The sequence below is a fragment of the Schistocerca piceifrons genome, chromosome 1 (genome assembly GCF_021461385.2).
Source record: "Schistocerca piceifrons isolate TAMUIC-IGC-003096 chromosome 1, iqSchPice1.1, whole genome shotgun sequence".
Lineage (NCBI taxonomy): Eukaryota > Metazoa > Arthropoda > Insecta > Orthoptera > Acrididae > Schistocerca > Schistocerca piceifrons.
Genome location: NC_060138.1, coordinates 768,144,380 through 768,162,927, shown reverse-complemented (window position 1 = coordinate 768,162,927; position 18,548 = coordinate 768,144,380). Strand labels below are relative to the sequence as shown.

At 42.7% G+C, this 18,548-nt stretch overlaps 1 protein-coding gene across 1 annotated transcript in view; it reads left to right on the top strand.

Annotated features, from left to right (window-relative positions):
* LOC124712349 (prion-like-(Q/N-rich) domain-bearing protein 25) overlaps positions 1 to 18,548 on the top strand; it is a 98,706-nt gene that overhangs the window by 25,917 nt on the left and 54,241 nt on the right. The gene's annotated exons all lie outside the window — the stretch shown is intronic.

The window sequence follows — 18,548 nt, the reverse complement described above, 5'->3', positions numbered from 1 at the left end:
GATGACCGGTGTCGATAGTAAAAAGTGGAATCCCAGTCTTGCGTCGACTAATGTGAACAGAGGATTCACCAAATTATTCGAAATTTTGCTCTTTACTTTGGCAAAGAAAAAACTTCTAGTTTACTCACTGGATCTCCCTTTTAATCTGAAAGTTGATTTTGTCACGTACGTGCAGCCTGTCTATAAATTAATTTTCTTTGAAGGAGTTCCAGTTACAGCCACTGGATACTTTCATACTTTTACCAGGCATCAGAAAGAAAAAACACGTAACATTCGGTTCCGTGATGTATTTTATTTCATTTGTTCGACATTCAAAGAAGAATGTCGGTATGTGTTCAACATCGTTGTTGCTGCCTTCGCTAACGTCCATAAGACCAATATTGACAAAAGTTCCACGAAAGAGCTCTGAAGATAACATCTTTTAACTGTGCAACCTGTGATGTATCACCTAACTGATGGCAACCAAACATACGCTATGCTCCTCATAGTCGTAGCTGAAGGGCATATATTCCTTAATTTCATTACATCGTTGCAGGCGAGAGATACTGTCGTATTTGGGTTCTAAGTTTCAACTGCTGCACCGACCCTTTGCTTACAGACACTTGACATGGGGTTCTGAGAGGCACCACGCACCAAAGATTTGCTTTATAGCTGCTACAACGACCTACTATATCTTGGGTGACTAACATACACTACACTAAGGAGATTTTACTTTTTGCCAGTATAGGTTGCGTGTTTATGGGGGTATCGTAAAGTGACAGAACTACCATAATAACTTTGAGTATTCTGAAAACTAGGTGGTCATGGACTGAACCCGGATTGTACTCAGTAGCAACTGTGTTTGCTACTGGTCATTGCCAGGATAATATACGAAAATGTTGGTAGCTTTATTTGTTGCGTTCTCTAAATAAGTGTCTTACGAGCTACTGTACTCTGCTTTCCTGCTATTTTCTGTGACTCTTAAATGGGCATCTGCAACGTATTGAGTATAAAGAGGCGGAAAGAAGTATTACTGTACAGTTACACGACTGCCAAAAAATCCTATGAGCAGTCACATCCATTAAATATATGGGAGTACGCAAGTTAATTTAAAGAGAAGCGACCACATAAAACTAACGGTAGGAAAGGGAGATGGCTGATAGAGATTCATCAGAAAAACTCCCAGCAGGTGTAGTCGAACCATGAAGGAGGTAACGTACAAAGTTGTCGTTCAACCGACACTGGAATGTTGCTGAACAGTATGGGACCCTTATGTGATAAGACTGACAGAGGAAACAGAAAATAAATACTTATCAAACTCCAGTGGCAGACGCTACAAGAAAGGTGTTGTGCATCACGGAGTTGTTTACTGCCAACATTTCGATAGCATCCAGTCCTAGAAAAGTCAACTAATAAACTGGTTCGTTCAGCATATAACGTTCAACGTATTGCGACTGGGCGAGGAAAGGGGGGCAATTGGTACCTCGACCAGATAACGTAAGATGGCATGTCGGATATAGATGTTCAATGAGGTAGCAAAAGTCATGGGATACCTCCTGATATCGTGTCGGACTTCCTTTTGCCTGGCATAGTGCAGGAACTCCGCTTGTAATGGACTCAACAGACCGTTGAAAGTCCCTTGCAGAAATATTGAGGCATGCTGCCTCTATAGTCGCCCATAATTGCGAAAGTGTTGCCTGTGCAGGATTTTGTGCACGAACTGACCTCTTGGTTATGTCCCATGAAATATTCCATGGAATTCATGTCAGGCGATCTGGGTGGCCAGATCATTCGCTCTAATTGTACAGAATGTTATGACATGGCGCATTGTCATCCGTAAAAATTCCATCGTTGATTTGGAACATGAAGTCCATGAATGGCTATCAGTGGTCTCCAAGTATCCGAACAATGATAGGTTCAGTTGGACCAGAGGACACAGTCCATTTCATGTAAACACAGTCCACGCTTTTATGGAGCCATCACCAGCTTGCACATTCCTTGTTGACAACTTCGGTCCATAGTTTCGTGAGGTCTGCGCCACACTCGAACCCTACCATGAGCACTTACCAAGTGAGACCGAGACTCGTCTGACCAGACCAGGGTTTTCCAGTCGTCTAGGGTCCAACCGATATGATCGCAGGCCCAGGAGAGGCGCTGCAGGCAATGTCGTGTTGTTAGCAAAGGCAGTTGTAAATAAACCGGAAGCAGTCTTGATCGCTTAACTTTTTTTAATGTGGTGACCGGCACCACTAGCCACAAGCAAGAGGGTTGTCATGCGCCACCGCCTCCGGCAACCATTCATGGTCTGAAGATGATCTTATAAAAAGTTCGAAACCAGTCACCACATTAAAAAAGTTATGCTATCAAGACTGCTTCCGGCTTATTTATAATAATCACAGATCGCTGTTTTCCTATACAAGAACTATGTTCTTTGAAATGTTAAAGGCAGTTTTGTTGGTCGTCCTCTACGGTTATTTCAAGCAGTGTTGCTTTTCTTTTAGCACTGACAACTACTCTACGCAAACGCCTCTGCCAGCGGTCGTCGGCCACTGCGTTGTCCATGGTGAGAGGTAATGCCTGATATGTGGTATTCTCGGGGCATTCTTCGCATTGTGGATCTCGAAATACTGAATTCCCCAACGGCTTCCAAAATGGAATGTCCCATGCGTCTAGATCTAACTATCATTCTGCGTTCATGGTCTGTTAATTTCTGTTGTGCGGCAAAATCACGTCGTAAACCTTTTCACATGAATCTCCTGAGTACAAATGACACCTCTGACAATGAATTCTCTCTTATACACTGTGTACGCGATACTACCGCCGTCTGTATATGTACATATCGCTATCCCATGACTTTCATCTCCTTACGATAGCTGTACACACATCAAAAAAAGTTTTGCATCATCTCGGATCCTGGAGTTCCGGAACCTGTACAGAAAATTGGAATAGAGATCAACATAAACATCATTTCCGCCTTTTTATTGCTCACATTGCTTGTTGCATCACCATACAGCGAGACCTTCAGAGGTGGTGGTCCAGACTGCTGTACACACTGGTACCTCTAATACCCAGTAGCACGTCCTCTTGCTTTGATGCATAACTGTGTTCGTCGTGGCTTACAATCCACAAGTTCATCAAGGCACTGCTGTTTCAGATTGTCCCACTCCTGAACGGCCATTCAGCGTAGATACCTCAGTGTGGTTGGTGGCTCACGTCGTCCATAAACAGCCTTTTTCAGTCTACTCCAGGCATGTCTGGAGAACATGCTGGCCACTCTAGTCGAGCGATGTCGTTATCCTGAAGGGAGTCATTTACAAGATGTGCACGATAGGGGCGCGAATTGTCATCCATGAAGACGAATGGCTCGCCAATGTGCTGCCGATATGTTTGCTCTGTCGGTCGGAGGATGGCATTCACGTATCGTACAGCCGTTACGGGACCTTCCATTACCACCAGCGGCGTACGTCGGCCCCACATAATGCCACCTCAAAACAGCATGGGACCTCCACCTTGCTGCACTCACTGGACAGTGTGTCTAAGGCGTTCAGCCTGACCAGGTTGCCTCCAAACACGTCTCCGACGATTGTCTGGTTGAAGGCATATGCGACACTCATCGGTGAAGAGAACATGATGCCAATCTTGAGCGGTAACATTCGGCATGTTATTGGGCCCATCTGTACCGCGCTGCATGGTATCGTGGTTGCAAAGATGGACCTCGCCATGGACGTCGGGAGTGAAGTTGCGCATCATGCAGCCTATTGCGCACAGTTTGAGTCGAGACACGACGTCCTGTGGCTGCTCGAAAAGCATTATTCAACATGGTGGCGTTTCTGTCAGGGTTCCTCCGAGCCATATTCCGTAAGTAGCGGTCATCCACTGCAGTAGTAGCCCTTGGGCGGCCTGAGTGAGACGTGTCATCGACACTTCCTGCCTCTCTGTATCTCCTCCATGTCCGAACAACATCACTTTAGTTCACTCTGAGACGCCTGGACACTTCCCTTGTTGAGAGCCCTTCCTGGCACAAAGTAACAATGTGGACGCGATCGAACTGCGGTAATGACCGTCTAGGCACGGTTGAACTACAGACAACACGAGCAGTGTACTTCCTTCCTGATGGGATGACCGGAACTGATAGGCTGTGGGACCCCTTCCGTCTAATAGGCACTGCTCATGCGTGGTTGTTTACATGTTTCGGCGGGTTACAGTTACATCTCTGAACAGTCAAAGGGACTGTTTCTGTGATACAATACCCACAGTCAACGTCTGTCTTCAGAAGTTCTGGGAACTGGGGTGATGCAAAACTTTTTTTGATGTGTGTGTAATACGTCTAACTGCGATGAATGCTGTCATTAATATTATGTACAGAATTGAAGGAAACTAGAAAGTGAAATCGAATTTAAGTACATACACCGATCAGCCAAAACTTTATGACCACTGACCACTGCGATGTTGGATGCCACTTGCTAGCGTCGCGAGCACATGGCACGATGACAAAAGTGTGTAAGAGGAGCAGATACGGACGGGGGGATCACACTAGCGAAGATACAGGGCTGCGAACGGGGAAATCCATTGAGATAAGCGACGTTGACAAAGGACAGATTATTATTAAGCACAGCCTGTGAAAGAATATCTCGAAAAGGGCGGGACTGGTGGAATGTTCCCGTGCTACTGTCATGAGCATCTACGGATAGAAGTAGGACAGTGAAGCTACCAATAGGTGTGCTCTGTAAAGTAGGATAGATGGTGTTCTGAGGCATCTCTGCCGAAGGAACACAATGCTGGTGTCCGCACAGGTATTTCGGAGCACACCGTTCATCACACATTGTTGAAAACAGAGCTCCGCAGCAGAGCACCCCTACATCTTCACATGTTCACCCAACGACATGGTCAGTTACGACTGCAGTGGGCACGGGACCATAAGGATTCAACTGTCGATCAATGGAAACGTGTCGGCTCTTCGGGTGAATCAAATTTTTGCTCTACTAGGTCGATGATACTTTACAGAGAAAATTGCGTTTCTTATGGATCCTCAGTATGCCGATTCCTTGAAACGGTATATTTTCATAATACGCAAGTTACAATAATATTTTACCGAACTATATGACATTTCCCGTTATTTTATTGGAGCCAATCGTACAATTATTGAGCTATCCTGAATTTGCTGATAATAACAAATGGCATATACCAGGTATGCATATGGGCTTCCGACTCTACTGAAGAGAGATGCCGTTCTTCTAGCTTACTGCTCAACGTTCAGCCGCACGTTCAGAATATCTGTTACGCTAGACATTGCTCTTCACGTTCTGAAAAACAGCTCAACATGCTTTTTCCACGCTATGGCGTCAGAAACTAGGCTTGCTCCACAGTCAAAGTTCGAATCAACGGTCCGTGTGCCGACGGACCATCAAAGAAAACCTAACAACAAACAGTCGGATCCCTGATACCCAGAATCAGTGATGTATTTCGTTTCAAAGATGGACAAACAATTAAGCAGGTGGTCATAATATTTTGGCTCATCAGTGTGTGTTACTTGTGGAGAGTAGAAGTAAGAGGGCCGCCCGAGGACAACGTCCCCATCGGACCGACGGATGAATCAATACAACAGTGTCGCTGGCTCTCTCTCGGTGACATACTACGGAGAGGTTTGCGTTTGATCCAGGACAGTGGCGCTTGGCCTGGTAGTGAGGACACTTACCTCATGCCCTCTCCGCTTCTTGCCGACGAAATCCTGTCGATAAAAATTCCTTCCAGCACAAGGATTCGAAACGGTAACACTTGCAATAAAGCCATCGCCACACGGACCGTGCATTCGAACTATAATTGTTGAGCCTGCCGAGTTTCTGACGTCATAGCGTGGATAAAGCATGTTGAGCAGTCTTTCAGAACGTGCGGAGCAATATTTAGCATGACAGATATGCTGAACGCGCGGTTGAACGTTAAGCAATGAGGTGTAAGAACGTCGTCCCTCTTCAATACATAGTCGGAAGCCCTTATGTATATATGCCATTTCTTTTCATCAGAAAATTGCGGATCACTCGAAAACCCGTCGTTAATTGTACGATTTGCTGCAACAGGATAGCAGTAAACGTCATATTGGTCGTTAAGGAGTTATTATAACTTGTGTATTATGAAAGTATCCCGTTTCAAGGAATCGGCATACTGAGCATTCATAAGAAAGGCAATATTGTTGGTAAAATTTGTTATAATCAAATGTCAATTAATTACATATCGACAACTACAGCCTTCAGAAGACAATAAGAACAAAGGAGATTCGCCCGACGCTCCTGGTCGTTACAGCGCAGTGAGCAGGGTCGCACATGTGTACAATATTAAACGACTTGTTGATGATTCGAATCTCGCACAACCCAAACAGTGTTTTTACTAGCCTTCGTGTTTTCTATCAGGTTGTGATACTTTTTTATTACTTTAAAGAAAGAATATTCTATAATATTCGACGTTATATAAATATAAGTGCTCTCTTTCTGAGGTTCAAATGGCTCTGAGCACTATGGGACTTAACATCTGAGTCCCCTAGAACTTAGAACTACTTACACCTAACTAACCTAAGGACATCACACACATCCATGCCCGAGGCAGGATTCGAACCTGCTACCGTAGCGGTCGCACGGTTCCAGACTGAAGCGCCTTTAACCGCGTGGCCACACTAGCCGGCTCTTTCTGAAGAGTAAGTTTGTTTACAAGATAGCTTGCACTACTTGCGGTAAGATATTCTGTACTCATTTGTATTAATTTTTAAGATTCACTTCTAAAGATTCTGCTACTGAATAGGAACAGTGATCAAGTGCGAATGTCCTTAGGGTTTTACCAAAGAGTAAACAGGATGAAATAATTTTTATGTTACGTGGATAACTACTGTAAATTTCTATCGCACTATTTCTAATGGAACCTTTAAAAGCTGATGTACATAATGACTGGGTATGGTACTTCCCTCTTTGCCTTTTAAAATCTCCATGGGTATTGAAATTTTTATTTGTGTATGCTAAATAGTGCCCGCCCGGTTGGCCGTGCGGTCTAACGCACGATTTTCCGGGCGGGAAGGAGCGCCGGTCCCCGGCACGAATCCTCCCGGCGGATTTGTGTCGAGGTCCGGTGAGCCGGCTAGTCTGTGGGTGGGTTTGAGGCTGTTTTCCATCTGCCTCGGCGAATGCGGGCTAGTTCCCCTTATTCCGCTTCAGCTACACTATGTCGGCGATTGCTGCGCAAATAAGTTCTCCACGTACGCGTACACAACCACTACTCACGCAAACATAGGGGTTACACTCGTCTGGTGTGAGACGTTTCCTGGGGTGTCCACCGGGGACCGAACCGCACAATAACCCTGGGTTCGGTGTGGGGCGGCGGAGGGGTGAAGTGGACCGCGGTAGTCGTCGTGGGGTTGCGGACCACTGCGGCTGCGGCGGGGACGGAGCCTCTCTGTCGTTTATAGGTCCCCGATTAACATAACATACTAAAGAGTGAACAACATTGAGAGGCACCCACATGCCTTGCTCATACTGTGGCATCAAGCAGTCAGGCCTGCAAGACGAGTGGTCTGCCAAGTGAGTGGATTCATTCTTATTTATCGAGTAACATGAACTCTCGTACTCACAACTAAGTTACAAATTATCCTCCTATATGAATAATACGCAACGGAAACGCACATCTGACTATCAGTAATTTACAGAACTCTGACTGTTCACTACGCACTGGCAACACCACATTTTCTTTTTTCTATTTAACGGCTTTTATCAACACGTGGCCATCGCACTGAATATGAATGGCGCACACATTATAAATTCTGGATATCATGACAACATACAATTCGAAGGAAAAGACCACCAATCTTTTTCTTTTCACTATCTTATTTATATTTTGAAGAGTTGCTCAATGTAGGTGAAAATGCGATCAGTAATGTTTCAGATTTCGAAGTAGAATGGGATAGGAATGATGATGGAAATAGGATCACATTTGAGGAAGTGGAAAAAATGGTCAATAGATTGCAGTGCAATAAAGCGGCTGGGGTGGATGAAATTAAGTCGGAACTCATCAAATACAGTGGAATGTCAGGTCTTAAATGGCTACACAGGATAATTGAAATGGCCTGGGAGTCGGGACAGGTTCCATCAGACTGGACAAAAGCAGTAATCACACCAATCTTTAAACATGGAAACAGAAAAGATTGTAACAACTACAGAGGTATCTCTTTAATCAGCGTTGTGAGTAAAATCTTCTCAGGTATTGTTGAAAGGAGAGTGCGAGTATTAGTTGAGGACCAATTGGATGAAAATCAGTGTGGGTTTAGGCCTCTTAGAGGTTGTCAGGACCAGATCTTTAGCTTACGGCAAATAATGGAGAAGTGTTATGAGTGGAACAGGGAATTGTATCTATGCTTTATAGATCTAGAAAAGGCATATGACCGGGTTTCTAGGAGGAAGTTATTGTTTGTTCTACAAGATTATGGAATAGGAGGCAAACTTTTGCAAGCAATTAAAGGTCTTCACATGGACAGTCAGGCAGCACTTAGAGTTGACGGTAAATTGAGTTCATGGTTCAGAGTAGTTTCAGGGATAAGACAAGGCTGCAACCTGTCTCCACTGTTGTTCATATTATTTATGGATCATATGTTGAAAACAATAGACTGGCTGGGTGAGATTAAGATATGTGAACACAAAATAAGCAGTCTTGCATATGCGGATGACTTAGTTGTGATGGCAGATTCGATTGAAAGTTTGCAAAGTAATATTTCAGAGCTAGATCAGAAATGTAAGGACTATGGTATGAAGATTAGCATCTCCAAAACGAAAGTAATGTCAGTGGGAAAGAAATATAAACGGATTGAGTGCCAAATAGGAGGAACAAAGTTAGAACAGGTGGACGGTTTCAAGTACTTAGGATGCATATTCTCACAGGATGGCAACATAGTGAAAGAACTGGAAGCGAGGTGTAGCAAAGCTAATGCAGTGAGCGCTCAGCTACGATCTACTCTCTTCTGCAAGAAGGAAGTCAGTACAAAGACTAAGTTATCTGTGCACCGTTCAATCTTTCGACCAACTTTGTTGTACGGGAGCGAAAGCTGGGTGGATTCAGGGTACCTTATCAACAAGGTTGAGGTTACGGATATGAAAGTAGCTAGGATGATTGCAGGTACTAGTAGATGGGAACAATGGCAGGAGGGTGTCCACAATGACGAAATCAAAGAAAAACTGGGAGTGAACTCTATAGATGTAGCAGTCAGGGCGAACAGGCTTAGATGGTGGGGTCATGTTACACGCATGGGAGAAGCAAGGTTACCCAAGAGACTCATGGATTCAGCAGTAGAGGGTAGGAGGAGTCGGGGCAGACCGAGGAGAAGGTACCTGGATTCGGTTAAGAATGATTTTGAAGTAATCGGTTTAACGTCAGAAGAGGCGCCAATGTTAGCACTGAATAGGGGATCATGGAGGAACTGTATAAGGGGGGCTATGCTCCAGACTGAACGCTGAAAGGCATAATCAGTCTTAAATGATGATGATGATGATGATGATGATCTTATTTATTCCGATAAATTCTATAACCGAAACACACAAATTCTATAACCTACAACAATAACACATGACAAATTCCGCCCAGGGGGCATGGCTTTACATTGGTGATTCTCTATCTTACGGTCTCGTAATTATTTAACGCTACAGTGCACTTTCTGGATAGGATGGTGGATCTTTTATTATATCTCACACTTCGACTCTCACAATCATCATCTCGAAACTTTCCTCCAGACCGAGCGGTACAAAAGGAACACGCATAACCCACTACCTCTGAAACTACCTTACTACTCTCCCATGCAAACCACACATACTTAAATTACATGACATACACCACACTACAACATGAAATACAGCACAGGGAATAGTCACAACATTATCACTTTCAGCTTTCCCGTTTCAATTAATATTTATCCCAGTTTCACACGACACTGCCCCACTTCGTAATTCTACTTTCCTACTATGAACTCTGGAGATCTCACCAAACTGGATGTAGGGATTTATTTTGAGGGAGTGCACATGTGATCAATTAAATAAATAAATTGTCATTCTTTCCCACACTGGTATCCGGCTTCGCTGTATTAATTGAAATTGAGTTATTTTACAAAAAAAATGTGTTGTTCTGACAAAAATAATGAAGTATGTTGTACCTATTTTCAATGTCGGGTGGTACTGTACCCTTTCAACATGACTAGCATGTGGACAAGGGAGCCAATGTGCGTTTTAATAGAGCTAATATAGGAATTTTATGTCCGTCCACTTCGTGAGTAGTGTGTTTTGCCAGCCAGATCCAGCCGAGAACTGCCGCTGGAGCGCGCTGCGGTCGCGTATGCCACGTTGAGAGCACGTACCGTGTGCACAAGTCGCATCGTTTCTGAAAAGGAAACCCCCCCCCCCCCCGTCCCACCCCCAGCCGCACCACCAGATTTGGCGGTAAGAGGGTCCGGTTGGCAGCCCGCCAAAAACTGAACACAGTTCAAGCATGAAAACAGAAAGAAGCAGTACTGGACTGTGAAAAAAAAAAAAAAAAAAAAAAACAAGCAAAACAGAAACAGTGAACGCTCCAAGAACAAGAAGTGCAATACAGAGATGCTGAAAAGACAAATGACATCTTGGTTAAGTGGTTAAGATGTTGGACTGCCAAGCTGGCGAGCAATCTTCAAACCTCGTTGGTGGCAATTTTTTTTTCCCGGTTCGCTTTATTCAAATTTGTGTCTGTCTCGTGGTGTAACGTCCGTTTACAACAGCGAACCGTAAGGATGACAATTGATTCTACACAGCTACTGCATTAGCAGCCGAAAGGAAGTAGCTTTCGAATGGGAACCGTAAACGTTTGACTACAAGGCGACAAGTCAACCGAATCCTCCACCGGAAAACACATCTGGTATGTCATACATAGAATTAGTGACAGTACCTGTGTCATATGATAGCAATCTCTTATCGACGTACCTAATTCGTACGATTGGTGAGTGAGATATGCCTGCTTGTCCGATGTAGGTGTTCGTCTGAATTTCAATATGATCACTCCCAAGGAAATGATGAGAACAATAGTTCGTTACCGAAGCAGTAACAAATGAACGCAATAGTTTGACACTCACACAGTTTCTCTGGGATCTTTCAAAACATATGTTTTTAAAATTGTGTTCCGTTTTGGACGTCTTGACTCTTGAATTCGTTTGGTGTAACATAGTTCACACCCTTTTATTTTTTGTTCAGTTTTCTGTGAGACGTCTATGTGGTGTCTTGCCTGCTCTCACTGTTCATCACCACATTTACTTCCAACGGGAACGTATTCGTAGCATATTACTCATATTCTATAATCAATGTATAGTATGACAACTCTAAGACTACAGAAAGATAACAAACATTTCAATGACCGATAGGACAGTTCATATTGTTGTGAAAAACTAAATAAATATATGTGACACGAGAGAGTTTCGAATACGGCTCGCCCACTTGGCAGCCCAGCACCATGACCAATTACACACGACGCCGTTGCTGTTTAAGCCTGCTATTTATTGCATTTCTTTTTTTTGGACCGTCCACTGTTTCTCTTTTGCTTTTTTTTCAATCTAGTACACCTTCTTTTTTTTTTAAGCTTGATCTGTGTTTACTATTTGACGGGCTATCCACTGGACCATCTTTAGTAGTAAATCTGCGGGAGTTGCGATCGGGAGTTCCTCTTGTGAGCGGTCAGCAGCACGTTGTACTCGGCACGCTCAACGTTGACGTTCGAAAGCACGCTCGGTGTGCCAACGGCTTAAGGGCCACCTCGCAAGCAATCTCGGATACGGAGGCAGCAATAGTACGATGAGAAAATTTGTCCTGAGCAGAGCTATTCACCCGATGAAGACCTGGTAGGTGTTTATAGCGTTAAGGATAAGATGAGGTGTGACGTACCAAGTCCACGGATTAGCGTAGAACGTTTTCGCCTGTATATAGTGCCCGTGTCTGTCAAGCAACACAGCGACTAAATCATTCTCAGTTGTCACTGATGCCGTACTGTACACGCTCTAACAACGTAACGTGTGAACGAGGAACGTCGAAGGTCTGTTCGTCACACTTGGCTCTCTGAACCTGAATTGTGACCGGGCCTGCACGTGGAGAGCCAATTCGGCCTCGTTTGGCTCTGTGCCTTCTGGCAGCCGCCTGCCTGGAGAACTCGCCGTCCCGTTTCCAGTTTCCCATAGTTGAGTTAAGATTGAGACTCCCAGTTCCAAATGCTGTCAAGATACTTTTCTAATTGCAGCACAATGATGAACCTTTCCCAGGATTCTCCACTTTAATGACCCCAAGAGCCGGCCGCTGTGGCCGAGCAGTTCTAGGCGCATCAGTCCGGAACCGCGCTGCTGCTACGGTGGCAGGTTCGAATCCTGCCTCGGACATGGATGTGTGTGATGTCCTTAGGTTAGTTAGGTTTAAGTAGTTCTAACTCTAGCGGACTGATGACCTCATACGTTAAGTCCAATAGTGCTTAGAGCCATTTGAATGTTTTCGATAGCCTTCGATAATATGAGATGAAATAAAGTAGCTGAAATTCTGAGACGAATGAAGATGAAGCATCAGGACAGACGATTTACCTGCAGTACATATTTGCAATGTTTAAAAGGAAGAAAGATATACATAAAAACAAATTCTTGTTGAGAAAGATGTAAGCGTTGCCTTTCATCGATTCTGTTATGATGAAGCTGCAGTGGCGGAAGTGCAAGGAATCTCTAAGGTAAAGATAAACCGTAGACCTATGCTAAGTTTCACAGAAACGTGGTGCAAGTGCATCAGCATGGGATCGTGTGACACGCGGGAATGTGGTGCCTGGAGAACTCTTCCGTTGCTATAATGGTGTGTAAAGCACAGCCTGGGCAACGTTAACGCTAACCTTTTTTGAAGCGTTTATTATTAAATCCGTCACAATTGCAGTACATAGTTTGGCCACGAGTTTCGAACCAATTGGTTCATTCTCAAACCTGGCCTTCTGAGAGTGCACTGAAAGTGCCTGATCTTGATGACAAGCATCAAAATGGCAATACATGCTTTATAAAACGTTCACAGATGACTGTCACAATCAACTTGTGTCTACTTAGCAAGTCAGAATCAAACTCTAACCACATCTACTTCAACTGTGACAGATTTGATAATAAGCGCTTTGTGAAATATTAATGAAGCTGTTGGTCCCGTGTCAACAAAACGTTGAAACTGAAAACTAAGAGTTTTTGTTGCATGTGTATATGATCATATTCCTGAACAAAACATTTTTAATTTATGTCCTCCATATCACACCGTAAGGGAGAAACAATAAACTCCCTTTAAAGAATCGACCTTGTCTGTTTAACACAACATGTCTCTCGAATTATGAGTCGTACAGTACTGTAATTTTGCAGATGCATTCTGTGGTATACGTAGGTACCTTTTGGAGAATGTGCTGCAAATGAACTGGTAATAGAGAATTAATAAATTGAAACATCATACTTGCAGCTCCAGTTTTAATGCTTTTGCGGTGAAAATGAAACATGTGATAAACTTTTTTATTGTTTCCAGGGAATCAGAGAGAAAATCTTTGGATAAATGTTTGTAAAGTCTACAAGAAGATGCGACGTGCTCTCAATCTCAAATACTGGATGAATATAGTCTCGGAAATTCTCGAGCAGTGAGTTACGCAGCCTACTGTAATACGTGTCTAACTGGAATGAAATTTTAACCTACGACTATAGCTCTTATTGAACAGCCAATGACAACATTTAAAATTTTTTAATTCGGTCAATAACTGCATGAAATATTGAAAATCTAATTTTTGCTGCACCAGGAAACCGTTAGATGGGCAATCCCGAACTGGGACCGTGCTCGGATTAGTTGTTTAGTATAAGGCGCGATCAAATACGTTCTGTTCGAAGGCGTACAGTTCACAGTAGGTATGCCAGTCCGGCAAATCGCAGCATGTTGAAGATACCCTTTTTGTAAAACACCGTGTCCTCCTACATGAAGAAGTCCGTAACTGTTGTATAAGTAGGCTGTTTAGGTTTTTATGTTGGTAACGCCACGTAATGCTCTGTATGAAAATCGCTGACTGCACTGTGTGCAGTCTGTGGCTGGTTGGACTCATTGTTGGAATATTCGCTAGCGTAGTGCTCGGCAGTTGGATGTGAACAGCGCGTAGCGTTGGGCAGTTGGGGGTGAGCCGCCAGCAGTGGTGGATGAGGAGAGAGAGATGCTAGAGTTTTGAGAGATTACTATGAGCGGACGATCTGGATTTATATCCGTCAGAAAAAGGACAGCTATAAGACTGGATGTCGTGATCTGATATATATATATTTTGTTGTGGTCTTCAGTCCTGAGACTGGTTTGATGCACCTCTCCATGCTACTCTTTCCTGTTCAAGCTTCTTCATCTCCCAGTACTTACTGCAACGTGGATGAGGAGAGAGAGATGCTAGAGTTTTGAGAGGTTACTATGAGCGGACGATCTGGATTTATATCCGTCAGAAAAAGGACAGCTATAAGACTGGATGTCGTGATCTGATATATATATATATTTTGTTGTGGTCTTCAGTCCTGAGACTGGTTTGATGCACCTCTCCATGCTACTCTTTCCTGTTCAAGCTTCTTCATCTCCCAGTACTTACTTCAACGTGGATGAGGAGAGCGAGATGCTAGAGTTTTGAGAGGTTACTATGAGCGGACGATCTGGATTTGTATCCGTCACAAAAAGGACAGCTATAAGACTGGATGTCGTGATCTGATATATATATATTTTGTTGTGGTCTTCAGTCCTGAGACTGGTTTGATGCACCTCTCCATGCTACTCTATCCTGTTCAAGCTTCTTCATCTCCCAGTACTTACTGCAACGTACATCCTTCTGAATCCGCTTAGTGTATTCATCTCATGGTCTCCCTCTACGATTTTTACCCTCCACGCTGCCCTCCAATGCTAAATTTGTGATCCCTTGATGCCTCAGAACGTGTCCTACCAACTGGTCCCTTCTTCTTGTCAAGTTGTGCCACAAACTCCTCTTCTCCCCTATTCTATTCAATACCTCCTCATTAGTTACGTGATCTACCCATCTAATCTTCAGTATTATTCTGTAGCACCACATTTCGAAAGCTTCTATTCTCTTCTTGTCCAAACTATTTATCGTCCACGTTTCACTTCCATACATGGCTACACTCCATACAAATACTTTCAGAAATAACTTCCTGACACTTAAATCTATACTCGATGTTAACAAATTTCTCTTCTTCAGAAACGCTTTCCTTGCCATTGCCAGTCTACATTTTATATCCTCTCTACTTCGACCATCGTCAGTTATTTTTTTCCCCAAATAGCAAAACTCCTTTACTACTTTAAGTGTCTCATTTCCTAATCTAATTCCCTCAGCATCACCCAAGTTAACTCGACTACATTCCAGTATCCTCGTTCTGCTTTTGTTGATGTTCGTCTTATATCCTCCTTTCAAGAAACTGTCCATTCCGTTCAACTGCTCTTCCAAGTGCTATGCTGTCTCTGACAGAACTGCAATGTCATCGGCGAACCTCAAAGTTTTTATTTCTTCTCCATGGATTTTAATACCTACTCCGAATTTTTCTTTTGTTTCCTTCACTGCTTGCTCAATATACAGATTGAACAGCATCGGGGAGAGGCTACAACCCTGTCTCACTCCCTTCCCAACCACTGTTTCCCTTTCATGTCCCTCGACTCCTACAACTGCCATTTGGTTTCTGTACAAATTGTAAATAGCCTTTCGATCCCTGTATTTTACCCCTGCCACCTTCAGAATTTGAAAGACAATATTCCAGTCAACATTGTCAAAAGCTTTCTCTAAGTCCACAAATGCTAGAAACGTAGGTTTGCCTTTCCATAATCTTTCTTCTAAGATAAGGCGTAAGGTCAGTATTGCCTCACGTGTTCCAACATTTCCACGGAATCCAAACTGATCTTCCCTGAGGTCGGTTTCTACCAGTTTTTCCATTCGTCTGTAAAGAATTCGTTTTAGTATTTTGCAGCTGTGACTTATTAAACTGATAGTTCGGTAATTTTCACATCTGTCAACACCTGCTTTCTTTGGGAATGGAATTATTATATTCTTCTTGAAGTCTGAGGGTATTTCACCTGTCTCATACATCTTGCTCACCAGATGGTAGAGTTTTGTCAGGACTGGCTCTCCCAAGGGCGTCAGTAGTTCTAATGGAATGTTGTCTACTCCAGGGGCCTTGTATCGACTCAGGTCTTTCAGTGCTCTGTCAAACTCTTCACGCAGTATCGTATCACCCATTTCATCTTCACCTACATCCTCTTCCAATTCCTATAATATTGTCCTCAAGTACGTCGCCCTTATATGGACCCTCTATGTACTCCGTCCACCTTTGTGCCTTCCCTTCTTTGCTTAGAACTGGGTTTCCATCTGAGCTCTTGATATTCATACAAGTGGTTCTCTTTTCTCCAAAGGTCTATTTATTTTCCTGTAGGCAGTATCTATCTTACCCCTAGTGAGATAAGCCTCTACAACCTTACATTTGTCCTCTAGCCATCCCTGCCTAGCAGTTTTGCACCTCCTGTCGATCTCATTGCAAAGATCAGCACATTCCTCAAACTGGGGAACTATCAAGAATGGGGTTCCACAAGGGTCAGTCTTGGGTCCTTTGTTGTTCCTAATATATATTAATGACTTGCCATTCTATATTCATGAAGAGGCAAAGTTAGTTCTCTTTGCTGATGATACAAGTATAGTAATCACACCTGACAAACAAGAATTAACTCATGAAATTGTCAATACTGTTTTTCTGAAAATTCCTAAGTGGTTCCTTGTAAACAGACTCTCTCTGAATTTTGATAAGACACAGTACATACAGTTCTGTACAGTGAATGGTATGACGCCATTAATAAATATAGACCTAAATCAGAAGCATATAGCTAAGGTAGAATATTCCAAATTTTTAGGTGTGTCCATTGATGAGAGATTAAATTGGAAGAAACACATTGATGATCTGCTGAAATGTTTGAGTTCAGCTACTTATGCAATAAGGGTCATTGCAAATTTTGGTGATAAACATCTTAGTAAATTAGCTTACTACGCCTATTTTCACTCATTGCTTTCATATGGCATCATATTTTAGGGTAATTCATCACTGAGGGATAAAGTATTTATTGCACAAAAGCGTGTAATCAGAATAATAGCTGGAGTCCACCCAAGATCATCCTGCAGACATTTATTTAAGGATCTAGGGATATTCACAGTAGCTTCTCAGTATATATATACTCTCATATGAAATTTGTTATTAACAACCAAACCCAATTCAAAAGTAATAGCAGTGTGCGTAACTACAATACTAGGAGAAAGGATGATCTTCACTACTCAAGATTAAATCTAACTTTGGCACAGAAAGGGGTGAATTATACTGCCACTAAAGTCTTTGGTCACTTACCAAATAGTATCAAAAGTCTGACAGATAACCAACAAGTATTTAAGAAGAAATTAAAAGAATTTCTGAATGACAACTCCTTCTACTCCATAGAGGAATTTTTAGATATAAATTAAGAAAAAAAGAAAAAGAAAAAACAAACAAAAATTATAAAAAAATAAAAAACACAAAAAATAAAAAAGTTGTTATATTAACTTAAGTATGTTGTTAAATTAACTTAATTATGTCATGTATTGGAAAATTTGACTCGTTCCACATAATTACGAAATATCGTATTCATGATCCATGGAACTAGTATTAATCTAATCTAATCTAATCTGAGACGTTTGTATTCCTTTTTGCCTGCTTCATTTACTGCATTTTTATATTTTCTCCTTTCATCAATTAAATTCAATATTTCTTCTGTTACCCAAGGATTTCTACTAGCCCTCCTCTTTTTACCTACTTATATCATGTCTTTTGAACACTATTATGGTAAATAAATAGTTTGTTCTCTATCAAAATCTTTCATTTGCTAACTATGCTTATCAGTAGTTAGTGCCTTCAGTAGTTAGAATCTTTTATTTAGCTGGCAGTATTGGCGCTCGCTGTATTGCAGTAGTTCGAGTAACGAAGATTTTTGTGAAGTGATTCATGAAAGGTATAGGTTATTGTTAGTCAGGGCCATTCTTTTGCAAGGATCATTGAAAGTCAGATTGCGTCGCGCTAAAAATATTGTGTGTCAGTTTAGTGATGATCAGAATAAGTAAAGAGAGAACTGTCTGAGTACGTTCAGTTTTGCTCAGCTGTTTGAAAATCAAATAACGTAAGAGATTTCCCAGCACTGTCAGTCTTTACATACAAAGATGAAAATTCACTGTCTGCTACACGTCCTTCTCCGACGGGAATCATCGACCCTTCAAGGCTTCTTTTAGGGGACCGAAGGCGTGACATTCGCATAGGGGGAGATCAGGATCATGAGGCGGTTCCTCCAGTGTCTCTCTCTTGTCAGTAATGGATGGCGCTGGCCTCCCAGATCGGCTGTCGTCTTATCGCGACCAGCACCGAACTTGGCGCACCATTCCACAACGGTGGTTTTCGACGAACATGCTGCCCCATACACATTCTTCATTCTCCGATGGATGTTCCCTGATATTTG